We start from the raw sequence: 10000 nt of genomic DNA on the forward strand, positions 1-10000 counted from the left end.
CGAAAAATGTAAATTTCGTGAAAATGCAAATTTTGCGAAAATGTAAATCTCGCTAAAAATGTTGCTGCGGACCGACTGCAGGTGATGTACTTGGTGCTGTGCTATGCATGCGGGTGGCTGTGTTAAAGGCCGTATTACGTGAGCATAGTGATACGTTTTGTGTAAAAGAGTGTGTTGTACAAAGGGAGCAAGTGATATATTATAAGTATGTACAATATCAAAATATATCTCGATGAATTATTTTATCGTTGCTACATATTTTATTTTTATGGTCTACAAACGATTTTATTCGGCTGCGGAGGACCTGTGTAAGCCTATATGGCCGCATGAGGATGTAATATGATTTTTTTTTCAACAAAATGGTATCCATGCGGGACATGAAGAACACATTCAGGTATGCGGAATTCAGTCATCTCAAAATGCAAGATGGCAAAAGTGGACACATCGCGGACTTCAGAAACACGAAGGAACTGGACGATGACGGTGGCTGTGGTGGCTGTGCAACTGAATGGAGTTTAACAACCAAATGTGGAGGGAGGTGGCTGTGCATAGGTGGAGGCTTTCAGAAGCACGAGGGGGCTGGATATGGGGAGGGGGGGGTGGATTGTGCGCACTCGGCAACAGAAGCGTTACGGATGGCTGACCCGAGATGGGGGGAGGGGAGGTGAGGGGGGAGGGGGAGGGCTAGGGGAGAGAGAGGGGAGGGAAGGGAAGGGAAGGGGGGTAACTGACTGGAAGAGGCCACCATACAGAGGTCATACAAAGGCCAAGAAACAACCGAAGACTGCTTGGTCCTTACGGGACTAAGCGATTCTTACTTCGTTTGTATGAAAATGCGCCTCGCAAATAAAACCCGACGATAAACAAGGGAGCAGTAACAGGGCCGGGTTGAGAGCTCCGCTGATGGGCTTGGTACGGGGCACGTAGTACTCGCCGGGCCCGGACGGGCACGTATGTCAGAACGACCCCCGTTTTCTTCAGACGAGCAGATGCTTTGGCTAATAGCCCCTAGATACGTTCACAGGTGTAATGAGTATGGGTTACTGTTGTGCCGTGTTGTGCTGTGTTATCTTATTCTTTTTCATATTATTTCAACTTGTCCTATTTCTTTTTATCTTAATCTGTTTTGCTTTTATTTGTTTTGTTGTTTTGATTTGTTTTGTTTTGTTTTATCTTATTTTATTGTATTATTCATTCAGACTATTTGCTCACGCACCCTTCACCTATGTAATGCCGGTTCTTGAAGAAACACTTCAAACAGAATGAAATTGTTTGGCATTATATATACAGTATATATATATATATTTTTCTTTCTTTCTTTCTTTTCTTTTTTACATTTTTCACAGCTCCAGAGAATTGTATGAGAACTTGTCTGAAATCGAAAAAAATCATGCCCGAATTCTACCAATATCGTGCCTGAATTCCCCAGACTTGTGACTGAAGTCCCCCAAAACGTGTTTGGATACCTACTTAACATCACCAAATTCCCTTCTTAATTTGACTCTTAAAAAGTCGACCACGGAGCAGCATTGTTCGCCCTCATTCGACCCTGCTGTAGTTCGACACAAGTATTCACTCTACCACGTTGAGCTGGGAACTACAGACACAGTTTACTTGTACAAGTTCCGTAGTGTATTATGCTTGGCCCAATATCACACTATGTCGGCCACACGGAGTCATAGAATTTGATGCACATATCACTACCATTTCATTTGAAGAATCGAGCAAAAGGAGTTTAGAGGTGAGTCTACAATCGCTCAATTTATCTATCATTTACTCCATCTACCACACAGCTGGTCACAATCTCCCTCGACCGCTTAAGGAAATCAAGAGCCTAAATGATTCTCATATTGCTCCACGTAAGTCCTTTAAAGATGGTGTCAACCCTAATGTCTTCCCCAAGCCTTCTTTCCCTCTATCCCAACAAGAGTCTCGCGTTTCCCCGTAAGATCTTGTACCAAGGGTCTTCCCGTTTTTAAGTCTTTCCTCCATACGTACTCGTCTTAGGAGTCTTTCAGCCCACGAAGTCTTTCCCATATAACTCCCTACTGAGACTCTCCTCTCCAGATCTTTCTCCCAAGACCTGCCACTAAAGGTCTTTTCGTTTTCGAGACTTCCAACACGAGACCTCCTGTGGTTTCCTCGTTTTCATGGTCTTCTTGGACTAAACCTCCTCCAAGACCTCTTCACCCTAGCCTACGGCATTCCTCAGACTATTCTTCTCCTAAGGATCTTCCAGACTTCCAGTCTCCCCCTTATGAGTCTCCTCATTTCCACACGATTCTTCACCAAGGGTCTTCACACCCTTGAGGTATTTCCAGAAGTCTTTCCCCGATTCAAAGATCTTCTTCATAAGAACCTCCCGAAAGGTCCTCCCCGATCCTAGACCTTTCCCCCGAATGACACACTAAAGTCTTTCAACTTACCGAAGTCTTCTTCATGCCACAGTATCATCCTGTGAGAGCCTTAAGTCTTATCCATAAGGTCCTCCTCTAATCACCTCATCCTTGAAAGCCTGAAGCTGTTTCACCTATACCCCATTAATCAATCGATCAATTAATCAATCAATCAACTGTTAAGGCAATCAGTCAATCAAACAAATGCCATGGCAGAGTATAACCGTACTATACCTTTACCTCCAGATCTGGAAAATAAAACCTGGTATGCTCCCATGCAGACACCCGATCTATCTTCGTTAATTCTAGTGCCCCTAACTTCAGTACTGGATGGCCCCAGACTATTCTATTCAGCTAAAAACGAGTGCCCAAAGCAAGGTGAAAGGTTCCTGGTCTCAACACAGCCCTCATTCTCTCATTCTGTATTCTCTTCAACTGCAACTCTTCCGTCTTGCCTGCCTGCCTGCCTGAACCCCCTCCTCGTCCTCGTTCAACTCCTCCTCCTCCTCCTCCTCCTCCTCCTCCTCCTCCTCTCCCTCCTCCTCCTCCTCCTCCTCCTTCTCTCTCTCCTTCTCCTCTCCCTCCTCCTCCTGGTTTTCCTCCGCTTCCTCCTCCTTCTTCTCTTCCTCCTCTTCCTGGTTTTTCTTCACCTCCTCCTCCGCTTCCTCCTCCTTCTCCTCTTCCTCCTCTTCCTGGTTTTCCTCCGCCTCCTCCTCCTTCTCCTCCTCTTCTTCCTCCTCCTCCTCCTCCTCTTCCTCCTCTTCTTCCTCTTCCTCTTGCTCCTCCCCCTTCTCTTGCTCCTTCTCCTCTTCCTCATTCTCCTCCTCCTTTCCTCTCCCTTTACCTCCTCTCTCTTTCTATCTCCCTCCCCCCTCTCCCTCTCTCCCCTTATCTCTCTGGCCGCACACACATCGGACATCACTCCATCTTGGCATTCTTGCGCCTTTATGACATTTCCTCCCCATTGTTGAGCTGCTCCCTAACGAGTTTTGCACAACGCAACCCCGCGCTCGAATGCAGCAGCAGCAGCTGCCAGTGACTTGCTCCTGAAGTCCAAACACATAAGGCAAAGGTGGCGACCTCGGTCAAAGCTAAGGGCTTACTGACCTGAGCTTGCGATCTCTCTCGCTTCCTTCCTTCCTTCCTCCCTCAGTCCCTCCCTCCCCTTCCTTCCTTCTTTCTTCACTTCTCTCTCTCCCTCCCTCCGTCCCTCCCTCCCTCCTTTCTTCTCTTCTTCCCTCCCTCCCTCCTCCCCTCCCTTCCTCCCTCCCTCCTTTCCTCTCTTCTTCCCTCCCTCCCTCCTTTCCTCTCTTCCTTCCTCCTTTCCTTCTTTCTCCACTTCCCTCCCTCTCTTCTTTCTTCCCTCCCTCCTTCTCTCCCTTCCCCCTTTCCTCCCTTCTTCCCTCCCTCACTACTTTCCTCTCTTCCTTCCTTCCTTCCTTCCTCCTTTCTCCTTCCTTCCCTCCTCCCTTCCCCCTTTCCTTCCTTCTTCCCTCCCTCACTACTTTCCTCTCTTCTTTCCTTCCTCCTTTCTTCTTCCTTCCCTCTTCCCTTCCTCTTTCCCTCCTTCCCTTCCTCCTTCCCCCCTCCCTCACTTTCTCCTTCCTTCTCTCCCTCCCTTCTTTGTTCCCTTTCTCCTTCGTCCACCTCCTTCTTCCGTTCCTCCTTTCTTCCCTCCCTTCCTCCTTCCTTCCCTCCCTCACTCCTTTTCTCCCTTCTTCTCTACTTCTCTCCTTCCTTCCTTCCTTCCTTCCTTCACTTCCTCCTCCTTTCTTTCCTTTCCTTCTTCCTTCCCTCCCTTCATTATTTCCTCCCTCCTTCATTCCTTCCCTTCCTTCTTCTGTCCCTCCTTTACTCCGTCTCTTCTTTCTCCCTTTCCTTCCTTCCTTCTTCCTTCCATTCCTCCCTTCCTTCTTCCCTCCCTCCTTCCTTTCTTCCTTCCTTCCCTTCTTCCTTCCTTCCTTCCTTCCTTCCCTCCTTTCCTCCATTCCGCCTTCCGTGTTGCCACTCCAAAGCCTTGTTTTTCGATTTCTTGTCCTCCTAAAATTTACCTTTAGTCGCTGTGTAGCCATGCACAGACTAAAAGCCGGGTCTTGTATACATCTAGTCACGGGTTCGAGTCTCGTACCACTCTCCAATTCCCAGTACTAACAACCCATGAGAGGGCATAGTTCAATATATATATATATATATATATATATATATGTATATATATATATATATATATATACATATATATATATACATATTTATATACATATGTATATATATATATATATATATATATGTATGTATATGTATGTATATATATAAATGTATGTATATATATATATATATATATTTTTTTTTTTTTTTCTTTTTTTTTTACAAATCAATATCCTGACGTCACTTTCAATTTACAAATATTTTTTCTTTTCATAACTATGATCCCTCCGGTTCGAATCCACAATAATTCCGAGTGACTGTCGCTTGCCCTTGGCAGAAGCTAAGCGTCTACTGACCACTTCAATTATTCACATCGTCCTTATTCTCTTTAAAGTCTTCCTTCTTTATGATATCGTTTCTTCTCCCGTCATCCTATTTGCCTGTATCTTCACCTTCCAATGTTATCCTCATTTCCTTCTGCTTGTTTCTCCTCTTCCTCCTCGTCCTCCTCCTTGTCCTCTGACTCTTTCTACTCCTCCTCCTCCTCCTCTTCCTCCTCCTCCCCTTTCCACCTTGACCTCCCTCCTCAACTTTCCACTTCCTATTCTTCTCCCTCCTCCTCTTCCACCTCCTTTCCTCTTCCTCCTCTTTCTTCCAGTCTTCTTCCTCCAGCAACTCCCTCTCCTCTTTCTCCCTCTCCTCTTTCTCCCTCTCCTCTTCGTCCTCCTTTTCACCATCCCTCTCCTCTCCCTCCTCCTCCTCCTCCTCTTTCTCGCCCTCCTCCCCTTCCACCCCCTTTCTTCGTCCTCCTCTTTCTCCCCTTCTCCTTTCTCCTGCTACTCCCTCTCTTCTCCCTATCCTCTTTCTCCCCTTCCTCTTCGTCCTCCTCTTCACCACCCCTCTCCTCTCCCCCCTCCTCCTTCTCTCCCTCCTCCTCCTCCTCCTCCTCCTCCTTCTTCTCGTCCTCTCCTCCCCTCGCAGTGATGCATAAATTGCAGACGCCATGCAACCCTCCTTTGCCTCTATGTAGCAAAGCGTCAATAGCCTAAGTCGGGGAGCCGGTGGGGGGAAGAGGGGGGATGAGGGAGGGAAGGGGGGTGTTTCTAAAGGGTATAGGAGGTTTAATGGGATGGGGGGGAGGTGATTTTGGGGGGTTGGGGTGGACAAAGGTTGTGGGGAGAGAGCTAGAGTGAAGTAGAGGAGGGTAGCGTAACATATACTAATACTTAACGTTCTCGGTAATGTGATACTTGTTGATAACTGTCATGTGAATAAAATCACCAGACGGCAGCCTTCACAAAGTCTTCAAAGTGCGTCGCAGTGATACGGGGCCTCAAATCGTCCTCTGAGAGGCTATTCCAGGTTGAGGTTTGAGGTTTGAGCCTCAACTAAAGATGACTGAGGGTGAGGTTTGGTCTAGTATGAGGCTATGCAGACAAGGGCCGTGTTCTACAACTATGAGCCTTATTTCCTTTGGGCATAAGGGTGATAACCTTGATAGCGTGTGTTTCCAGGCCCTTGTTTAGGAATACGAATAAGTATGGAGAGTTACGTGGACAAACTAACTTCAACAGATCTATTGGTACTTAACCTATTATCATCATTACCATTACCATCACCATCACCATCATTACCATTACAATTATTACCACCATTATCATTACTATTATTATATTTTATTATTTATTAACATATATATATATATATATATATATATATATATATATATATATATATATATATATATATTGAGAGAGAGAAAGAGAGAGAGAGAGAGAGAGAGAGAGAGAGAGAGAGAGAGAGAGAGAGAGAGAGAGAGAGAGAGAGAGAGAGAGAGAGTTGGGGGAGAAGGATGGAGAGGTAGAGCAATAGGGTGAGGATCTGGTGACCTGGGTACGAAACGGGTGACCTGACGTTGTTGTTAGGACGAGTGTTCGAGTTACGAAAGCCTCCAGATATCTTGGTTACATCATAGGGTAACGGCAAAGGTAATGGTAAGGGTATGGGTAAGGGTAGGAAAGCTATGGGTAAGGACATGGGTAAAGGTATGGGGAAGATTATGGGTAAGGGCATGGGTAAAAGTATGGGTAAGATTATGGGTAAAGGCATGGGTAAGGATGTGGGTAAGATTATGGGTAAGGGCATGGGTAAGTATGGGTAAAGCTAAAGGTAAGCGCATGGGTAAGGGTATGGGTAAGGGCATGGGTAAATGTATAGGTAAGAGTATATGTAAGGGTATGGGCAACATTATGGGTAAGGGTATGGGTAAGAATATGGGCAAGGGTATGGCTAAAGGTATGGGTAAAGTTACGAATAAAGGGATGGGTAAAGGCATGGGTAAGGATATGGATATGGGTAAGGGAATGGGTAAAGGTATGGATAAGGGTATGATTACGGGTATAGGTAAAGCTATGGGTAGGGGTGGGTATGGTCAACTGTCTATGTAAGGGTATGGGTAAAAATATGGGTATGGGTAAAGATATGGGTAAGGGTAAGGATAAAGTTACGAGTAAAGGTATGGGTAAGTGTATGGTTAAAGGAATGGATAAAAATATGGGTAAGGGTATGGGTACAGGTAATGATTAAGGATATGGATAAAGGAAAGGGTGTGGGTGAGGAATGGGTAAGGATAAAGGTAAGGTTGGGGGTAAGAGTATAGGTAATTGTAATGGCAAGAGATGAAAGACTATGTAAAACCGAGAGGGTCTAAATAAAAAATAAAAAATAACAAATATATACACAAGTTTGGCTTCCAATATATATATATATATATATATATATATATATATATATATATATATATATATATGTATATCGAAAATGAGCAGGGTTGAGAAAACATACTGAACATATACGAAGGGAAATAAAATAAAAAGTTCGGGGGACTGCCACTGCTTCAACCCAAACAGGTGAGGACAAAAAAAAAAAAAAAAGCGTCAATGAAGTCTTAGTTCGAAGTTACTTCCTTGCAAATCTGCAGTGACTACTATAGAGTAAGGATTCTCTTAAACCAACTTGCTTTCTTGAACCATGGAATTTAGCAGTTTTGAGAAGAGTAAACATTAAATTCTTGGTCAAACTGGAATGGAAGGGGATGCAGATTATGGAGGCTGTGCAAAGACTTTATGGTAATGATGCTCCAAAGAAAACAACCGTCTATAAGAGAATTCGGCGATTCCGAGAAGGCAGGGAAGACTTAAAAGATCATCTTCGGACCGGGAGACTAAGAACATCGAGAAATTATGAAATGATTGATGCTGTTAGAAATCTAATTGAAGAGGATAGAAGAATAACAGTTAATCAACTAATGTTGTCCCTGGAAATATCATATGGATAAGCAAATTGAATTTTGCATAACTATTTAGGACTCAGCAAACTTTCTCCTCAATGGGTCCCAAAAGCGTTGCGCCCAAACCAGCTGATTCTTCGAATTGATCTTCCATCGGTGATTCTGAGCAAAATTGAGGCTTATGAAGAGCTATTTATGAGTCGAATTATTACAAGCGATGAGACCTGGATCTGTCAGTATGATCCCGAAAGCAAACTGCAGTCCAAACAATGGCTTCCACGTGGATCATCTGGATCAATCAAGTTAAAAACTGAAAGCTCAGTTCAGAAAGTGATGGCCACCGTATTCTGTGATTCAGAAGAAGCAATACTTGTAGACTTCCTGGAGAGAGAAAAAGAACTGTTAATGGACCTTACTTTCCAGGAGTTTTAAAGAAACTCGAGGGCAGCACTGGCCAAAAAACGGCGAGGGAATCTGGATGGTCGAATCCTCGTTTACTACGAGAATGCGTTCCGCGAGAGTTGCGAATGATGTGATCCGCGAATTCCGATGGGAAGTGTTACCACATACGCCTTACAGCCCAGACAGCGCCCCATAAGAGTTCTTCCTCCTTCCAAACCTCGAGGAATCACATAAAGGAGCCCGTTTTTAAAACTTGGAAGAAGCTAAAACTGCTTTAAAGACATGGTTACGAGAGAGGACTTCTGAGTTTGTCAGTGAAAGCTTGAATTGGTAGAAACATGGTCTTCAGAAGTGTATTGAGCAGGGTAGTAATTACGTTGAGAAATAAGCGCTTTGTGTTCAGTTCAGTTGATTATAAAATTTTTGGAAAAAAAATTACGCAAACTCTTTAATTTACACTCAAAGACTAGTCTCCCTCATCTCAACAAGATCACCTGGCGGAAGCCAGAGGACAAACCAAAATCGAATATCAACATCAGAGGTCTAAAGCCATGTCAACTAAGCTTCATCCTGATGATAAGGTTTATGTATTGTATTGTAGCTCGTATTAACAAATTTCATTCAGCTGAGTGGCTGTAGAGATTTCCAACTATGTTGGTAATATGGGAGGAAGGAAGGTATGAGGTTGTGGGAATAAATAGGAGGACCAGTGTCCTCTTGTATCGTGGGAGCAGGAGACGTGGGAGCACGCTCCCACCCCACCTCCCACTCTCCCCCACTCCCTTCCCTCATTCCCTCCCACCTTTCCCTCGTTTACTCCCTCATTCACTCGTTTTACAGAAGAAGTTGGAGATGATGAAGGTGGATAAGGTGGAGGTTGGAGAAGATGAAGTAGAAGGTGGAGGAGAATGTGACGGAGACGGGGGAGAAGGTGGATGTGAAAAGTGTGGAGAAAGTGAAGAAGGTGGAAGAGGAGGTGGAGAAGTTGGAGAAGGTAGAAGAGAAGGTGGAGGAGTTGCAGAAAGTGGAAGAGGAGAAGATGAAAAAGGAAGGCAAGGAAGAGAAGATGAAAAAGGAAGGCGAGGAAGAGAAGGAGAAGGAGCATGAAAAAAGAAGAGGAGGAAGAGGAGGAAGAGGAGCATGAGAAAGGAGGAGGAGAAGAAGAAATATAAATACAAGAAGCAGAAGTAGAAAGCAGCGTAGATATTCGTTTCATAGATTTTTCGGTCACGATTATTTAATGGACCACGAAAAAGAGCCCACAAGACAAAGAAATGTACCCGAGTTGGTGATCCCTATACAAGAAACTATGACAACTGATGTACAAATAAGTGAAAGCACTACATGTAGAGCAGCGTTTCCCAACCTTTTCCGACCATAGCACCCCCTGTTACCATGTCTAAGCAGTCCAGCAGCCCTATCTTGTTTTCAGAAGGATAAAAGAAACTGAAGCGTACTGCTTGATAATTTATTTTCTTGATTCCTTAGAACTGAAACAAATTGACATTATTGTTCGTAGAAGAAATAAGAACATCCTAGAAAAATAAAATAGCATGGAAAAAGTCAAAGATGCACAACTGGGTAATCAATGATACATATCTATCAATGTGATTTTTGTGTGCATCACTTTCCAGCACCCCGTATAATTGATTTTAGCACCCCCACAGGGTGATAGCACCACAGGTTGGTAAAACGTTGATTTAGAAATTACAATCTGGTTAGGTTTGTTTTAATGGAATTCAAGATTAAGTGAAACACCTCGAAATAT

Source organism: Oratosquilla oratoria, chromosome 4 (genome assembly GCF_046742065.1).
Source record: "Oratosquilla oratoria isolate Oo_2021 chromosome 4, ASM4674206v1, whole genome shotgun sequence".
Classification (NCBI taxonomy): Eukaryota; Metazoa; Arthropoda; class Malacostraca; order Stomatopoda; family Squillidae; genus Oratosquilla; species Oratosquilla oratoria.